Below are 19,605 nucleotides of genomic sequence, written 5' to 3' on the forward strand. Positions count from 1 at the left end.
TAAAAGTAAAACTCATTTTTTAAGTGTACTGAGTAACTTAAGTCTTCAATAAGGAAATCACTTTTTAACATTTCATGGTATATAGTGTGTTTTTAGTAATATTCCTCAAACATTAACTGAACAGAATGCAAATACAATATATGACAGAGTAATGACATTTTTATTCATCTCCCTTGAAACTAAAAACAAGTAGGTTGAAAATTAGATTTAATAGATTAAAAAAGAGAAGTAAAATAAAAAGTCACTCTCCAATAAGGAAACCATCACAATTTATAATAAATTACCTCCCAGGGGCGCCTGGGACTTAAGCAGCTGACTTTGGCTCAGGTCATGATCTTGCAGTTCAAGAGTTCCAGTCCCGCATGGGGCTCTGTGCTGACAGCTCAGAGCCTGGAGCCTGCTTTGGATTCTGTGTCCCCCTCCCCAACTTGCTGTCTCTGTCTCTCCCAAAACAATAAAAATAAACATTAGAAAACAAAAACCAAAAACCTCCCAAATGGTTTGAGATTTGAAAAGGAGGAGGGACAGCGTGAAATCTGACATACATAAGCCTCCACAGACCTTGTGTCCGACGCAGATTCCTCTGAAATATTTATCTGATTATCTTAGGCCCAAATCCGATACAGCAGAATAGCAGCGGAAAGAAGCCAACTAACTACAACTATTAATTTGAAGGCTGAAAACCAGGGGGAGGGAGATGTGCTCTTAGGAAAGAAAACAGCCCTGATGAGAGGGTGGTTTTTTTTTTTTTGTTTTTTTGTTTTTTTTACGTAACAGACCGAATTAACGTTGTGGTTCTCTCCCTTGCGCTCCTCCCGGTGCTAGTCAGCAAGTCCCTGACGCCATTCAAAGGTGAGTAATCAGACACACCACACACAAGTGCCTTTTTAGATGCATGTGCTATATTCAAATGTGTAAAACAAATGGTCCTAAAACACAGGCTTGATCCTGCAAGTAGAAATCCCAGTGTCCCAGGGAGAAAATGGAATAAGTTGGAGAACACCAAGACCCGTTTTTGTTGTTCTGGAACTTTAGGATAATGAATACTGATCCAAAAAGAAATCAATATTTTTAACTGGCTAATCATACCATAAATAAATAGGATATGTAATTAAAACTCTACCACTAAAAAAGGCAGCAAAGCCAAAGTGAAATCATAGCTGTTTTAACTGCTTTAAATTACAGCTTCAGAAAATGGAAAATTCCTCAATTCATTTTACTAATCCAACATAACTTTAAGCCTGATCACCATGACCAATCTCACTTGGAAAGATTCGGTATCAGGTAATGTATCCATCTTCATGCACTGTATGAAGTGAGTGAAAAGGGCAAGGATCATGCTGACAGGCAGGGCAGGGCCAAGCATTTACTGGGAGTGTGGCTGCAGAGAATATGGCCGTTAGATGCCACTGCCTTGATTCACGGAAACAGCCACAGTTCTACCCACGATAGCATTCATACCCATCAGTGCAGATGTCAACAGCGAAAAAAGCAACTAGCATTTTAGTATGATTTTGAAAGTTTTGACCTCCTGGACCACACTTTAACTACTGCTGACCTAAAATTACCTGGTGGTGTCCCTGGCCTCTGGTACTTCATCAGTAAGTGTTTAGTGGATGAATCGATAAATGAATGACAAAGAGGATGTGGCCTCTTTTCTCTCCCCATGTCTTTCCCCTCTCCTCCTGCCTTTTCTGTCTTTGACTATTCAAGGATTCAAGTTGAAATAGCTTCTCAGGACTAACCACTGTCATGCCAATTGTTACAAAATAGCCATGCTTCCAAGGCTTGTCTGCACTGGGCTCTAGAAATGCTTTTAACACATTTTGTACTTGGCTTTTGGTGGTCCGTTTAACACCCTAAGGGTAATAGCAAACTTATCTTTACTATAAAAATGGGCATCATGTCAAATACTAATAGCTAATGTTTGTGTTGTGCTTACCATGTTCCAAGCACTGTTGCAAGTGACATCTTTATCTATCTATCTGTCTATCTCAACAATTTTATGTGATAGGTACTATTATCCTTCACAAATGAGGAAACAGGCTTGAGAGGTTAAGCAACTTGGCCAAGGGTGCTCAGTTAACAAGGGATGGAGGTAAACCCAGACAGGTTTCGAAGCCTGTGCTCTTGGTCGTGTGCTAGCCCTACATAGATCATGGATAGGAAGGAAGGAGCCTGAATTGAGAAATTCTTCTATTTTTAGTTCATTCTTTGTAATCCTTTGAGTATCAAATTTTTCAATCAGACTATGATCCCTTGGTCCGTTTAGATTTCTCTGTGTGACACGGTAACACATAAGATTATAGGGAAGATTCTTTGTTTCTTAGTGTACATCTTTGCAAACTTCAGTGATTTTCATGGCTTTTCAGCAGACGTGGGGAAGGAAAAAATCCTACTTAGCTTTCATAAAGAGATGCCCACTAGATGGCAGCCTAATAAAGCTCAGCTTCTTTTGTGTCTTGAGTAAACCACTCAGACTTGTAGAAGCTGCAAATGAAATCCTTGGGCTCCAGCCCACTGAATTCATGCAGAAGTGGGGCCCAGCACCACACTTTCTTGGCCTAGCCACTTCTGCTGGGTTCCACAAGATGGAGTGAAAGGACCTGAGGCCTTGGAATCTTGAGAGATCGGGCTTTGAAAACAGGCTTTAAAAGTTAGTAGCTGTGTGAACATGGCCAATCACTCAAATCTCATCTCTTCCCTGATCTCTTAGGAGACTTAAAAAAGAAATTACTGCTAAAACAGCCTCATAGACTCCAAGAAGGGAGAGGAAGGGGGCTCTGAGTGCTTTGTATTTGTTTTTCCCCTGCGAGAACGACCCTATCACAACAGCAGCAACAAAACCTTTTTCTCTTGTTTGTCGTTCCTGTTGGATGTTGGTACCATGAAGGCTCCAGGTCCCAGGTTGCTATAGGGGGTCTTCAGCCTTTCTCACACGTGATTTGTCACTGTCAGCCCCTGCTTCTTGGGAGCTGCTCCCGTATCTCCATTTGGTCCTGCAATGTGTACCCATACCCACCAGGCCAAAGGGAACAAATCTCCATGGTCACTTCTGTAACAAGCTCACAAAATCATGAGCGTGTGCTGTGGGCTTCGTGAAGACCCCAGAGGCCTAGTATAATTGCCATAGAGTTGGAGTCTGGCACGACAGCCGGGAGCAGGTGGTCGATGGAGGCTCCGTGGTGCCGTGACTGTGCCTGAAAATGCAAATCTATTTTCTGCTCAAATTCTAAGCCTAAAATGACTTCTCTCTCCAAAAAAGAATGAAAATGTCCATTTCATGGTGCTGAAGTGACTACAGGGTCACAGAAGCAGAGAACAATAGCACCACAGAAAGGACATGGTCAGGAGGGTGCAGGAGGGCAGAGCTGAGAGAACATCACGTAGCCCCTTCCACTAACCAGTAGAAGAACAGCCAGCCATCGGCAGTGTGCTTCCGGGAGAAGTAAGCTTCCACGAATATCAGGCGGGAAACAAAGGTCCAAGGCTTAGATGGTCATTTTGAGCAAGTGACAAAACTAGAGGTTATCTATGATGCTTAACAGTGATAAAGGTTCCGGAGTGTGACAAAAACAAGGTGGGACACAAAAGTATTCAGATGTAGAAAGCCATTTCCTTAACCTCACCAAGAATGTCACCTGCCCCATGTTGGGAGGGGAGGAAATGAAGAATGAAATAAAATAAGGTGTGTTTACCTTCTGGCATGTGTCAATGTACGTGTAGTGCAAAAATGCTTTGTGCTTATTGATTTCATCTTGATCTAAAAAGCCCTTGCTCCCGCTGATGGTAGGAGAAAAGACAAAATTTGTCATTCAAAGGCAACAAATCCTCTATGGCTTACATTACTAAATAAATAAAGTAGTAATGAAAGTTCTTCTCAAGCTGTTTACCCCGACCCAAGAGCCTTTGTTCTTAGTGTGGTGTCTGTGTTGAGGGGAATTAGATACATCATCTTGGCAGCAGGAGGAGACAAGACCCCAGGTCTGTGCTCTGTCCTTTGAGCCATCACTGTCCATCCCCTCCCCTCCCAGGGCAGTATCTTCACTGATCCCGTGTCCACTGAGGTGCTGCTCGTCCTGGCTCGTTTCTCATGCCATCGCACTGATAATGCGCTTGGTTCCCACCAAAATCTCCGGTAATGAGTCTCTGAACGTTGCCTCATCCCATGCCAATTTTCTAACAGTTCTCGAAGCTTCCCCTAACTATGGCATCCACAGATTTCCAGGTAAAGTTATACCCAGGCAAGGGAAAACAGATGGTCACGTAACATTTGTCTTACTACACGCTTTCCTTTCCTTCTATTTGTATCTTGACTCAACGTTAAGCAACATGCTGGGCACCTCGGGAGACCCCCTTGGTTAATGTGAAACTCCCCGTGACATGTTGGGGGAAATAAGGCTTTCATCCTTGTTCTTGGGTCTCCTCAAGTGTAGCTGTGTATTTCTGAGCCCCTTGCTTCCCTCTGCCCTTTCCTTCCCAGGTGAGTGTAGACCTGAGAAGATACTTAATCTCATCTCCTTGCCCTGCTCTTGCTCTGTCTTCCCAGCCCCTCCTGTCCCAGAAGCAGAAGGGCTCTGTAGTCAATCCCGTGGCTTCCGGGATCACCACAAACTCAAACTAGTGGCATAAGCAACAGAAGGTACTGTCTTACGTGCTGGAGATCAGAAGTCTTACTGGGCTAAATCAAGGTGTTGACAGGGCCAGGTGGGTTTCTGGAGGCTCTGGGGGAGTAATTCCTTCCCCACCCTTTCTAATTTCCACAGGCTGCCCATGCTTCTTGACTCCGGACTCCCTTTCTCTGTCTTCATAGCCAGCAATGTTTTTGGGGGGGCGGGGGGGGGGGGGCGGGGGTTCACATTGCATCTCTCCACCCTTTTGTGTGGTCACATCTCCCTCTGACCCTGACCCTTCCATCTCCTTCTTCCACTTCCAAGAGCCTTTGTGATTGCATTGGGCTCACCCGGATAATCCAGGCTAACCTCCCCTCGCAAGGTCCTAACGTAATCACATCTGCAAAATCCTGTTTGCCACACAAGGGGATGTATTCACAGGCGGACATCTATGGTGTGGGGAAGAGACCCCATTATTCTGCCTGCCACAGGCTCTCTGCTTCCTGTCAGACTGAAATGTTCCTATAACCCAGCCTCCTCCTCTCTGCGCTAAGGCACTCGCCCTTCTCTTCTTTTTGGAGCAGCTGGAAAGGCCTCAGGGGAACGATTCAGTTCACATGTGAAAGAAAAGTATGTTTCTAGGGGATGTATTTCAAAAAGCCATCCCCAGAGTTTGAGCAGTGAGTTGCTCACAGAGTTCAGTCAGACTCGAGACTGCAGGGTGCTGTACAAATCCCTTGGTACAAAAACAACATGGAACAAAACAAAGAACCCTTTACGTGCTGTTTCACGTGCAACAGACAGCTGGACTGGCTGGACACCACTTTTCTCGAGACCCCCAGGAGCTCCTCCCCCGGTACACCCCCAGCACTCTGGTGCCCCAAGCGGGAATTTCGAGGTAAGTGGAAACTGTCATGGTGTTATCACTTTTGAAACTTTTGTTGTCGTTGCGTTGCTTGGTTTTCACACACACTTTCCTCTTTTGCGTCTCCGTATGGCCTTTACTTTACGGTGTGGCCTGATGGCCGCTGGGGCCGCAGGTAAATGGGGGTGGGGGTGGGTCTTCAGAGCGAGAGGCGGAGCCTGTGGGCCCCACGCACACGCGAGCCGCTGCCGCCTGGGCGTCACGTGCCACAGCGCGGTCTTTGGACGCCCTCAGGGGCCGCCGCGTACTTCCGGGCGCTTTTCCCTCCTGACCCTTCTGTCTCCAGGGCAAGGTGAGTCCGCATAGACTCTGTGACTTCTGGGGGGCTCTTGACACCCGCGGCCTGCAAAGCAACTTTGCAGCTGCGGGCTGACACTTTTGGGTGACAGCTTCCTATTGCTGACACCCCCCCCCCCCCCCCCCCCCCCGCCTCTCTTCTGACAGATGTGGAAGCTTCTCGAATTCTCTAGATTAAAACCCTCCGTACCCGGAATACCAAGAACTGCTTGTAGTTTTCGGAGCTGAATTCCGACTGGGGAAGGTTTTTGTTTTGTGCCTTTCTAAACTTAGAAAATATATGCATTGTAAAAACTTGGAAAATATGAGAGTCTAAAAAATTTCCCACAAGCCCAGGTACCAGAAAGGAGAGAATAATTACAAATATTTTAACTTTTTAAAAATAGCTGCCCATGACAGGGGGATATATTTTTGGATATTTTATTACTTGACATTTTGTTATTTTTTCCCCCCCACATCATTTAATATTGCTCAAAACATGAATTTACATGCTGTGTGTTATTCCATCATATGGTTATACTATATAATATAACTTACTGTTTGATTGTTGGACATTTACATAGGTTTCTGTTTTGCACTATTCTAAGGCTGTGATAAACCGTCTTTTACGTGAATATTTGGATATATCTCTTAAAAAAGACCTAGGGACACCTGGGTGGCTCAGTTGATTAAGTGTCCGACTTTGGCTCAGGTCATGATCTTGTAGTTTGTGAGTTTGGCCCCACGTTGGGCTCTGCGTTGATACCTTGGAGCCTTGAACCTGCTTCAGATTCTGTGTCTCCCTCTCTCTTTGCCCCTCCCCCCGCTCGTGCTCGTGCACGCGCAAGTGCTCTCTCTCTCTCTCTCTCTCTCTCTCTCTCTCTCTCAAAAATAAACATTAAAAAAATTTTTTTTTGAAAAAGACCTAGAAGTGGCATTACCAGCTTAGTTAATGGTATAAACACGTTTAATGCTTTTAATGTATGTGGCCAGAGTCCTTTAAATGAGTTGTACCAATTTATACTCCCTACATCTCTCTTAACAGCATCACTCTGCATGGGCTCCAAGTGGGCTGAGCCCCTATCCCGAGTTTACCCGTGGTAATAAACTCTATGGTAGCTATAGCTGGAGATGACATTGATACAAACCCATTAATACACGCCCAGGGTGAAGGAGAGAGGAGAGCGAGGCTAGAGAAGATCTAATGAGAGAATGTTAAGTTCATTCATGCTCTGCTCTAGTCGAACCCCCTCCGGACCCTGGTGCATTGCCCCAGATGAGGCTTTTCCATCTCAGGGGAGCTTTTTTTTCTTCTTAGGATGAGCTCTTTATCATGCAACATTGAGTTCCTAAGGCTAATTAGTCTGCTAGAACCCCTGCCTTTCTGTTCCACTAGATCTGTAAGAAGGCAGATTAGCTTCACAAGCTGGTGCATAGAACTCCGATGCCTGAGCTTTAAAGCACATCCCAGTGTGATTTGTACTTTTCCAGCTTTTTTCTTCTGTTTTGCTCTTCTGTTTTACTTGCCCCTACAAGGCAAGTATGCTCCAAGCTTACACCGAAGCAATACGAGTGGTGGAAGAGATAGTGGTAATAAGGGTAGTAACTGAAGCAGTAGGGGTCGTAGTAAAAATACCTAACACATATAACGACATGTGAACTGCCAGGTACTCTTTGAAGTGATTTTAGGGGCGCCTGGGTGTCTCAGTCATTGAGCGTCCTACTTAGGCTCAGGTCATGGTCTCGTGGTTTGATAGTTCAAGCCCCAAATGGGGCTCCCTGCTGTCAGGGAAGAGCCTGCTTTGGATCCTCTGCCCTCCGCGCACTACCCCTCCCCACCCCACCCCCACCCCCCCACCCCCCCCCACCCCCGCCTCTCTCTGCCCCTCCCTGGCTTGCGGTCTCTCAAAAATAAATAAAACATTAAAAAAATTACTGAAGTGATTTTAAATGGATTCACTCAAGCAATCCTATGAGGCAGGTAATATTATCAAATCCCGTTTGGGGCTGCATGTAAAAAAAACAAACTGAGGTGCAGTGTAAGTTTTTCTCATAATGTCACAAATCGGGAGGCGGTCAGCCCAGAACTTGTGCAGAATGCTCAAGGAAGTCGTGAAGAACCACAGCTTCTCCTGTTTCTGTTCTGGCATCCTTAGCCTGTGGCTTTCATTGTTAATTTTACAGCATAGGTATTGCGTCTGAATCCCAGGTAGAAAGGGGGAATACCTGCTTTCATGTGCCTGCTGAGCCTGTCCCCCTTCCCGGCACCGCCCCCCCCCTTCACTTTCTTTTAGTACAAAAGAACAGGAAATTTTCCTAAAGCATCACGCAGTGGCTTCAGTTAACATCTCATTGACCAGAACTTGGTCACATCCGCAGCCCTAGTGGCAAGGGTCTGTTGGAATGTGTGTATTCCTTTTTTAAAATTTTTTTTAACGTTTATTTATTTTTGAGACAGAGACAGAGCACGAACAGGGGAGGGGTAGAGAGAGAGGGAGACACAGAATCTGAAACAGGCTCCAGGCTCTGAGCTGTCAACACAGAGCCCGACGCGGGGCTTGAACTCACAGACCGTGAGATCATGACCTGAGCCGAAGTCGGACGCTTAACCGACCAAGCCACCCAGGCGCCCCGGAATGTGTGTATTCTAACAGAGTACACGGCGACTCTGAAAAAGATCAGAGCTTGTTAGTAAGGAAAAGGGAGTATAAATATTGGGTGGACAGATAGGAGTCTGCCACACCCCCATTTACAGATGAGAAAACCGAGGGAAGGAAAGATTAAATAATTGGCCAAGTTCACATAGCTGGTTGGTGATGGAGCAGGCATAAATGTGCCTTTTAGAGAATCAAGCCCGGGTGCCGTGGGTCTGTACGCTTTGAGAATCCCTCAACAGTTCTTTTCTACTCTTGAACTAGGAGGTAGGGGTTGAGGTCTGCAATCTAACCTGCCCTTGTGTTCACCATCTCAGGGATCTTGAGTAGATTTTATCACACCTCTGGATCTGTTTCTTCAAGTGAAAAATTAGAAACTTGAATTGTAAGGGCTGTTAAAACTCTAACGTATGCAGGTTAAAAGTGGCGTGTTTAGTGCTACCCTTTCTTGCCCTTGATGCCACCTATATGAACTGTTGGGTGTAACTCTTCTTCAGAGTTACTGTTGTTTAATCTTAGGGAGGGGTTCTGTAATCCACAAGTCAGCAGTGTCTACCCATGAGTCCAGCAGCCCCTGAAAAGGCAGGGAAGCAGAGGCTTCTGGAAGCCTTCTGCTGAGCCCCAGACCCACTGGACCCCAAGCAAGACCACCAGCATCCACACTACACTACACATCGCAAGATACATCTGGAAGTGAACCAGAACTGGAGCCGCCATTAAATATTACACAATACAGGAAATCAGCTGAAAGAACCAGTCTTTTAAAAAGGAAAGCAAGGAGGGGGCCGGGAGGTGAACTGATGAATACAACGAGAAGGAAAAGCATCCCCCGATGGGAGTCATTCACCATTACAGTCCCTTCCAGCAACCTGACTCGTCAAGTTAGCCAGTGATGGTTAATTTTGTGGTAGATAATGACACTGTAAGAGAAAAATAATAGGATCTCCTACTGATCAAATTTGAGCCTAAAAGCCTATTTAGTGGTTAAGATGGTAAATGAGGTTATTGACCACTTAAACAATGGAGTTGAAGAACAGTGAGGGGTGGGCGAAGAACTGGGAATGAATGCAAATTAAATGTGTGAGGGTGAGCTTTAGAACTTGACAAATAAGCTTTCCTGATGGCTGAGATTTCAAACCAAGTACTTTCCTGTGTGAAACAATATTGGAACTAAACATTCTTTCCTGTCCCAGTGTGAAATAACACTCACACAAATAAGCAAAAATAGCTCAGGTACTTGCTCTCCAGGAAATATTTTCTCCTGGAAGATAAGCTCCGAACCGCGTAGAATAGCTCAGTATCGACCGCAGCAGCTTGTTCATCAAGACTTGCTGGAGACCTCTGCTGTGTCGTTCCCACCCAGCCAAGCCTTTATAGTGTAGACTGCCCAATCCCAGCCAGTTCTCCAGTTTTCAAGGCTTGAAAACCCTATAAATATCCCCGCTTGACTTCCCTCTTCAGAAACCAACTAAATCTACCAAGCTGGTATACTCTCACTACATACAACAGTGAGACTGTGAGTCTCACTTTGTTCAGCTTTGATCAGCTTTGATCAGCTTTGTTCAGCTGATCACTTTGATCAGCTTTGTTCGAGCAATACATTGGTAGTCATTTGGGCAGTTGACATGTCTAAAGTGAAGTGTTGCTCTCCTGTATGAAACTTTATTGTATAGTGTCAGAAATGAGGCCAACTGTATCATACCAAATGGCCTTGAAATTTTGAATGTTGGGTTAAATGTCAAGATCTCTTTGGATTCTTCCAGGATCTTGGAAATCCTTGAATTTTTTTCACCCTTGGAAATTCGAAGAGCTTACAGAAACTGTATTTCCCATATTCGTCCTGTGGCAACTCTTACCCTTCTCCCTTCTACCCTCTCCTTTACCCCCAGAAGGCAAAAGAAGGTGACCAGAGACTGATAGGATTGGAAGCAGTGTTCTTTCGAGGATGGCTGAAGTAATGGTGGGTACTAAATGCATTCAAAACCAAAAACTTACTGTGTGTGTAGAGCTCTGGTTTTCCTGGGGAAGTGTAGGATAAACAGGCAACCTCCAAATAAAGAAATATGTAGATAATGTTAACTTGGAATAAATGAACCGAGAGAAACAAATGGTGCAGTGATTCAGGATTACGGGGAGCTGGATAGATGGATGGAGGCTCCTATTTAGAGAGAACGGGCAGAGAAGGCCTTTGTGAGAGGCTTACCGGAGTGAAGACCTGAGAGAGGAGCCAGGCTGGACTGAGGTGAAGCAGGAGAGGGGCCTTGGACATGACACAGTTTAAGGAGGTTCTCACTCTCAGAGTCACCCAAGACTTCCCTGAGAGTGAGGGCCTCCTTAAGGCTTGCTCCCAGGTGCATGCTGAAGCAGAGAAATAACCGGTCCCAAGAATGTGGAGCGTGCATGTGCGTGTGTGTGTGTGTGTGTGTGTGTGTGCGTGCACACGTGCACTGAAGAAGGCAGCAGGACCAGTGTGTGGGGAGAATGAGGCATGGAACAGTGGTCCTAGGCAGAAGAAACAGGATACACAATGGCCCAGAGGTAGAAAACAGCTTGGTATGTTTCTGGAGCATTTCTACCACTGGGCCCTTATGTCTAGATCAGAGTGGATAAGAGGAAGAGAGGCCCAAGGTGGGGCTGGAGAGGCAGGCAGGTCCCAGGTCAACTTGGCCTTGGAGGGTACATGAGGCGCACAGACCTTATTCTAAGTGCAATGAAAATAGGTTTGGGGCGCCTGGGTGGCTCAGTCGGCTAAGTGTCTGACTTTGGCTCAGGTCATGATCTCACAGTTCGTGAGTTCGAGCCCCACGTCGGGCTTGTGCTGACAGCTCAGAGCACAGAGCCTGCTTCGGATTCCATGTCTCCCTCTCTCACTGCCCCTCCCCTGCTCATGCTCTATCTCTCTTTCTCCCTCTCTAAAAAAGAAATAAACATTAAAAAAAATTTTTTTTAATACGTTTAAATCCGGGCAATGGTGTGATTGAGCATATGTTTGAGAAGATTCTTGAAAGGCAGATTGGAAGGGGGCAAGGGTAAAATCAGGGAGACAGTACGAAAGTGTTTGTATTAGTGTAGGCAAGGGGAAAAGAGGACCTGGATGTAGACTGGATGGATATAGAGAGAAATGGACAGATTGAAGATGTATTTTGAGGAAGAAATCATAGGACTTGCTGACAGGTGAATGTGGAGCTGAGGAGAGACGTAGCCTGCGGATCTAGGCCGTGGAAGTGGATGAGCTGTTCCAGGGAAGGATGGAGGAGGAGAGAAAGGAGAGTGGAGTGAGTCAAGGGATGAGGGGGGAGGGCTTGGGAAACCCACACTTAGAGGTCAGCGGAGAAGGCACCAGAGAGGAAATAGGACGGTGAGAAGCATATGGATTTACGTAGGTGTTTCAGCAACCCAAATGTCCGTTGGTGGACAAACGGATAAATATGTGGTATGTACACACAATGGAATATTACTCAGCCTTCAAAAGGAAGGATATTCTGACAAATGCTTACAATTTGGATAAACCATGAGGACATTCTTCTGAGGGAAGTAAGCCAGTCACAAAAAGACAAATAATGTATGATTCTACAGTGTATGAGATATCCTGCCAAGTCGAACTCCTAGAAACAAAGAGTAGAATAGTGGTTACCAGGGGCTGGAGGGAGGAGGAAATGAGGTGCTATTGTTCAGTGGGTAGAGTTTTAGTTTTATAAGATGAAAAAGTCCTGGAGACCTATTGCATAAAAATGTGAATATACTTAACACTATTCAATGGCAAAAATGGGCAAGGTGGTAAATTTTAAAATATATTTTTTTTACCACATTTTCAACATTTAAGTGTTGAAAAAAAAAAAAAAGGAAGAAGTGGTCAACCACGTTGAGGGCTGCCAGATCAAGCAAGAGGAGAACAGTTGATATGTTGATTTATTAAGATGGAGAACACTGGTGACCTTTCTACATTGGCTGTGGTGGCATGGAGGAGAAAACTGGATTGAGGGAGATTGGAAGGCTGGGAAGTGGAGACAGCCATGACACAGTTCTCAGGAGAAAGATAGCTAGGAAGGAAAACCTGGGGCAGAAGCAACAAAGAGGGGCTGTTGTTTTGTTTTAGGAAAGAAGATACTACTTGAACATATTTGAGTGTTAACGGGATGATCCATTGTAGAAGGAGACATTGATGATGCAGGAAATGGGGAATCTAAAGAAATGCCATCCTTGACAAAGCCCTGAGGAGAAGGGATAGAAATCCTGGGGAGGACAAATTTTGACCGGGAGACAGATACTTCCTCTAACATGACAGGAGGGAAGGAGGAGAACGTGGGGGGTACCTGCAGGGGGCCTTGTGGGGTTGGAGGTGAGACGTGGATAGAGTTCTCATCTGATGGTTTCTATTTTTCTCTGTGAAATGTGAGGTATGGTTGGTCACACGAAGGGTGGGGAGAAGTTACGTCAGTGGTTTGAAGAGAGCAAATTTATTGTCATCAGTCACGCAGGATCCTGCAAAAAAAGAGCTTGCCAGTGAATCATAATAGGATGCATCCTCTGTGTGGAGCAGCTGTGAGATTCTGTATTCATTATTTTAAACTAAAACTACCGTATTTTATATTTTATCAATTCTAAGACACACCTCTGAAATTGAGATATAGTCTAGTATTGTAATATGGGATTGTATAGTTTCAGGACATGAGAGACTCCATTTTGAAACCCCATTTTCCTTTCCGACCAATGGACTCTTGATCTGGGCCAGATGCAGCACCTGTTCCACAAGCAGTTGCTCATAAAGTTTCAACAAAGCAACTGGCATCAGAGTTAATCAATAGATACCAGGGACAGTTTTGATGACTGATGACACCAATAAAATAATCAGTAAGATAGTAATCAGAAGTGGATCAAATTAGCCATTTTTTTCCCTCTTCTCTTCTTTATCTACCTCATGTAATCACCCTATCCTTCTCTCATAAACACAGCTTGTGTTCCCCACATGGGGCACTTCTCTGGTTACTCCGGAATCTCTGCTCCTCTAAGTGCAATTCTGAGACCCCAGATAAAGGCTTTTATTTTTTTCAGTTTCCTTTTCCCCAAAATATACATCTTATTCTCTTTGCATACGGGATGTTTCCCTTGTTATTTCTACTAGTTTAATTATATTTATTAGAATATAACTCTTAGAAACCTTAAATTCTTAATTTTTGTTTTGAAATTTATCAGGCACATATTTCCTTCTCCCAAAAGGAGGAAATGAGTATGTTAGCTAAAATTTAAATTAAAAAAAAAAAGGAGGAAATGGTTTGGGAAATAACAGATCAGCGCACGGAAAGTTCAACTTACCTTCTAGATTGTGAAACTTCTTTAAAGTTTCTAAGGCAGGACGGAAGGAGTTCGTAAGTCTCTCCCAAATGTGCCATCTTGGTATGTGGGCTATTTTGAGCTGAAGTTGATGTGGAGAACAAAGGCAAAAGGAAATGTAGATAAACTTAAATTTCCTTATAACCTGCAGCCCATTGACAAATACTTGAGGCAGGCAGACTATGACATTCCTCCAGGAACTCCCAATTATCTTAACAGAAAAACAACCTTACCTTGACAATGGCTAGGCCTCCAGGTTCCAGTGATTCTTCTGTAGCACATGAAAATCCTGCAGGGAACTTCCTTTGTCTTTACTCTCCCAACTCCCAAGCATATAATCAATTGCTCCTCACAATCCCAGTGCAGCTCTTTCTGCCCAGGGGACCTGTCCCTGTGCTTTAATAAAACCACCTTTTTGCACCGAAAAGGTCTCAAGCATTCTTTCTTGGCTATTGGCTCATGGACCCAAAGTTCAAACCACATCATTTTGGCGTCTGAACGGGTGGCCTGAGTCTTCTCATCTTCTCATCTGGACTCCAAGCCTTGGCACAAACTTAGTAACTCCTCTCCTCTCCTTTTACTTTTCATTTCAGGGGCTTTTCAAGGAGTGTGGTCTTACTGGAATACTTTCATTCGACTGCTCAGGCTGCCATCCTCTAGCCCTTGGCTACTCTACCATGAGGAGAAAGCCTGTTTTCTGCCTGGAAGTTAGTATCCTGGTCAGAATGGTAATAAGACCCATAAACCTGATGCCCTTCATTTCTGTCCTTAAACAAAGTTGTCTTTCTTGGGTATGGGACAGCCACCTAAGTCCCCAGGATGGCTGCCGATCTTAAGCTTCCCGTGTGAGGTTTCCCCCTAATGGTCTAATGCGATCCCCTACACATCTCTGTTCTAGCCGCTTCTGGCAGTGAGACCTCCACCTGGAGCTGGCCGAAACCAGTACCTGAGTGAATTAAAACCCAACCTTGGATGGTTTCCTAGGGAAGTTGGCTGTAAAAGACTACATGTGTTGGAATATCTCTAGACCATGATGGATTTCTGTCTTTACTGTTTGCTGTCAGTGTCCCCTACTAACTACTTAAATTACAAAATTGGGTAATATCCCCTTGTAAAACCTTTCTAGTATTTTCTCTGGGTTAAAAATGGCAGGTTCTTCACAGCACAGCCTTCAGAGCAAGGCAAGGCATGGCACGGTGTTTTGGTCTATTCACCGGCACCAATTTGTAAACTAGATGGGGAAGGGGGGCTTTAGTATCCTCCTGCGGGGCCTTTATGACAGGGAGGTTGGTGATCACAGCGCTTTTGTTCGAGGGACACCTCCAGTTGCCTTGACACCAGGAACCTCTGACATAACCTGTGTGGGAGCCACCTGACAGTCGGGGGTGGGGGTTTGGTAATGGACCTTCTCTACTTTTCTAGAAGCATGGGATCTTCTTCAGTCCCCAAGGATTCTCGCTTGGGATGCCTTTTAACCAACTGTAAACAATCCGGATTGCAAAATTTAAGAAAGGACTGATCTTCTGTAACATTGCATGGTCTCAGTACTCCTTAGGAGAAGAGAAAAAACGGCCCATTAATGGAACATTAAACTTCAATATGATCTATCAGTTAGAGCTCTTCTGTAGGAAACAGGGCAAATGAACGGAGGTACCCTATGTCTAAGACTTCATGGCCCTGTTATGCCCAGAATTCGTGATCCCCAAAGACCACTAGGGAGCTGAGTCCGATGCAAAAGCAAAGAGCCTTTATTCGAGCTAGCTCGAGCTCAATCCCCTACCTGCACCGACGCAGCGGTGAGATACCAGGGAAAGAGAGGGAGTTTCAAAAGGACAAAGGTTTTATTGGGGCCTGGGGGCAGTTGGTGAGGTAATGGCTATGGCCTCAGCCGATTGGCTGGGGAAGGGTCCTGGGGAAGGGTCCGAGTCCTGTTAGGCAGGTGAGGGGGGGGGTTACTCAAGGGGAGGAGGTGTGGTCAAGGTGAAGGACACAGAACAAGATGGAGTCGGCCGGCGTAGGCCCGCCCTTTCAGCCCTAAATCAGCAACCTGACCTAAAGGCCTCTTGCAGAATGTGTTTGGCTAGTAAACCCCTTCCTGATATATTGGATGATAATCGTGTAAACAGTCTTCCTGATGAAGTGTTTGGGGGTGACAGCAGGGTTCGTGGGGTCCAGAGCTGATGACCAAGAAAGAATTCTTGAAGACATCTTTGGTACAAAAAGGTGATTTTATTAAAGCACAGGGACAGGACCCAAGGGCAGAAAGAGCTGCCCTGGGACCATGAGAAGAGATTGGTTATACGCTGTGGAGTTGGGTGGGGTAAAGTCCACCCAGTTTCCAGTGAGATTTTCATATGTTAAAGAAGACTCACAGGATACTGGAGGCTTAGCTGTTGTCAAGCTTAGGTTGTTTTTCCCTCTAGAAAAGCATTAGCATTAAGACAGTAGGGAGTTCCTGGAGAACATTTGTCTCTGCCTGCCTCAAGTATTTGTTAATGGGCTGCAGGTTTTAGCTCAAGTCACGATCTCACAGTTCATGAGTTTGAGCCCCACATCAGGCTCACTGCTGTCAGTACAGAACCTGCTTCAGATTCTCTGTCCTCCTCTCTCTCTGCCCTTCCCTGCTTGTGTTCTCTCTCTCGAAAATAAATAAAACATCTAAAACCAAACCAAAACAAAACAAACAGTCCTTCTCTGAATAAACCCAGGTTTCTAGAGGAAACACAGGCCACTCCTAACAAAGGGGACGCTGACTCTCTCTCACTGCTCCTTCTAACAGATCCAGGATACTCCAGCTGTATGTGAGGGCTTCTCCCTCATTCATTTCCCTAGTTAATGGCTATGAGAATTGGAGCCTACTGTTTCTGGTTAGTCTACCTTGGGATGGGGACTTTAAGGAATATTCCCAAGCAGCTGCCGAGAGTCCTTGTTTTGGCGAAGTTCCCCATCTTCTCTGGCCAGACATGGACTGCCTAATTCCACTTCTTGGTGGAAAAAACATATGTCTTTTCATCTGTCCAAGCTAATGAGCTCTAGAACCAGGAGACCTCTTTCTCGGCCCTGTGGACTTTTATCTGCCTCCAGCCTCCCTGGGGGCACCTCACCTCTTCTGCCTCCCTCTCCCCTTCCTCCTGTTTCTGCACCACCTTGGGCAGGGCCTGCATAACTGGCTTCTGTACCGTCCTTGGTGCCTCCAGCATCACTGGCTCCTCCTCCGCTCCTCACTGTTGAAGACCAAAGAGCACCCCTCCCTGGACTTGAACCACCCACTTCAGATTTCCTCAGCAGTGCCCCAGGCAAAACTTGACAACGGGGAACAAACTGACTCTCAAAAGAAGATCCAGGTGGAGCATATTTGGTATTTAAAATAATTTGTTTGTTGGTTTAATTCAGATAGACATGTCTGTCTTTAGAGTTATCAGCATTAAATGTGAAACTTATTCTATCTAGGTTTACTGAAGGCCAAATAAACTCATGTTATCTCTGTTGCAATTTGTCAGCAAAAAGATGACGGCTAATTTTGTCAGTCTCAAAGTTTTCATGGGTAATTGTTAAGATAGCTTTCAAAGTCTTTGGTAACTTGAAACTTTAAAGTTTTTGTTTGGATGATAAATTAGATTGATTTCATTGGACATCTAGGCCTTTTCCAAATGAGACAAAATACTAAAGCATTGATTACTGAATGTAGGTTTTCACTCTCCCTTCTCATTGCAGAGAAACTAAGAATATTTGGGTCTGTTGGAAAACATGCTTTGTGGTTAATCATAGATTCATAAACTTGCCATGTAAAGAATCCTGGTGTAACAGCTCACAATTGGTGAGCTCACAATTAGTTTTCACTGGAGACTAAGGTTTCTAAGAGTAAAAATTCCTCTGCTAAATGTAGTTAAGACTGATGGAAAGAAGAGAAGTAACGCTGAATAAAGAAGTTGTAGAAGGCTTATGAAGGGAACTCTTTGGAAAGGAATTTAATATGTGGTCAGGACTATAGTTGAAGTGAATGGATTTTATTTAAAGTATATTTATTTGTTTTGCAAAAGAGGGAGAGAGAGAGAGAGAGAGAGAGAGAGCATGAATGAGCTGAGGAGGGGCAGAGAGAAAGAGAGAAAATCTCAAGCAGGGTCTGCACTGTCAGCGTAGGGCCCAGTGCAGGGCTGGATGTGGGGCTCGAACTCATGAACTGTGAGATCATGACCTGAGTCAAAATCAAGGGTTGGACACTTAACCGACTGAGCCACCCAGGCACCCTGAAATGAATGGATTTTAAAAGCACATGGGTATGAGATTAAAATGCTGCTTTTCTCTCTGTTAAAAAAAAAAAAAGTTTTCTTGGACTGCTGGTCTGCTCTTGATAAGAAAATATAAACAAGGGTTTTTTTTCTCTTTTGTTTGCCTGGAAAACCAGTTTCTATGTTTTGTCTTTCTCAGATCTTTGATTACTTAGTTAAAATGTCTCAGTATGGGGGCGCCTGGGTGGCTCAGTCGGTTAAGCGGCCGACTTTGGCTTAGGTCATGATCTCACGGTCCGTGAGTTATAGCCCCACGTCGGGCTCTGTGCTGACAGCTCAGAGCCTGGAGCCTGTTTCAGATTCTGTGTCTCCCTCTCTCTGACCCTCCCCTGTTCATGCTGTGTCTCTCCCTGTCTCAAAAATAAATAAACGTTAAAAAAAAATTAAAAAATAAAATAAAATGTCTCAGTATGAAAGGTGCTAAGTTTTGCTAACCACTATTTAACCCTACATATTTGCCTTTGGAATCTCTTGTCACGTTGGTTAAATAAAGAAGTTTTAAGTTTTACGATGATCTGTAATCCTATTCAGGCATGTGCTCTGTAACTTTGAGGTTTTTAAACAAACTTCCCCAAGATTTAAATGTAAATGAAGACTTTATGACCAATTAGGCTTGTTTATTTGGTATAAGTTATTTGGAAAGCATTGTCAACAAATAATTAGCCTTAGATTGTATTGCTTGAGTAAATGCTATAGCTGTTCAAGTATATATATAATTCCTAAAGCTTTAAGACGTTTTTGTAATAAAATTATCACTTAACATTGTAATTACTGAAGTGTTAGCTGTCACAGAAATAACCAGTCTTAGTCTTGATTTGGCTATCTCTGGAAATGAGGGTAATTGTAGAGAAAATTATGTTTCAATAACACATCTTTGTAGATATTATATGTTAATACTACTTATTATAACTAGATCAGATCCTGAATTCTTCTGGTTTCCTCACATATTTGGCTATGACTCTCCAACTAAGGAGAGTCCTTCCATTCTCTTGAGTTAAAGTCACTAATAATGAAAACTGCCTTTTTCTTAAAAGTATTGAAAAACTGATGCTGGGCAACTTGACGTAAACTTCAGAGAAATAGCTCATGTATAGACAGTCTTCTTGCTTATTATTCTGTGGGTATAATCAAAAGAACCCATGGACATAGGATTATTTGAACAACTAGAAAATGGGGGAGTCTCCCCAATAATTGTATATGAAAAGTCTTTTCCCACTGTAGACCAATCAATAGATAAAGAATATAGTGCTTTATTAAATTACTCACTTGAGCCTGGGTTAATTCATAAATCTCTAAATGAATATGCAAAATCATATCCCCTCTAAACTTGATCTAACAGTTATTAGCAACCTACAGCCTATAAACCCAAGAGAAATTGTTTATTTAAAGAATTGGAAGTCTAATACAGCAGGGGATTTAATTCCAAATGAAAAGGCCCCTATCAAGTCACATTATGTACTCCCATAACCATAACATTAGAAGGATATTCCTCATGGACTCATATATCAAGAATTAAA

Source organism: Prionailurus viverrinus, chromosome B2 (assembly GCF_022837055.1).
Source record: "Prionailurus viverrinus isolate Anna chromosome B2, UM_Priviv_1.0, whole genome shotgun sequence".
In the NCBI taxonomy this organism is placed as follows: Eukaryota; Metazoa; Chordata; class Mammalia; order Carnivora; family Felidae; genus Prionailurus; species Prionailurus viverrinus.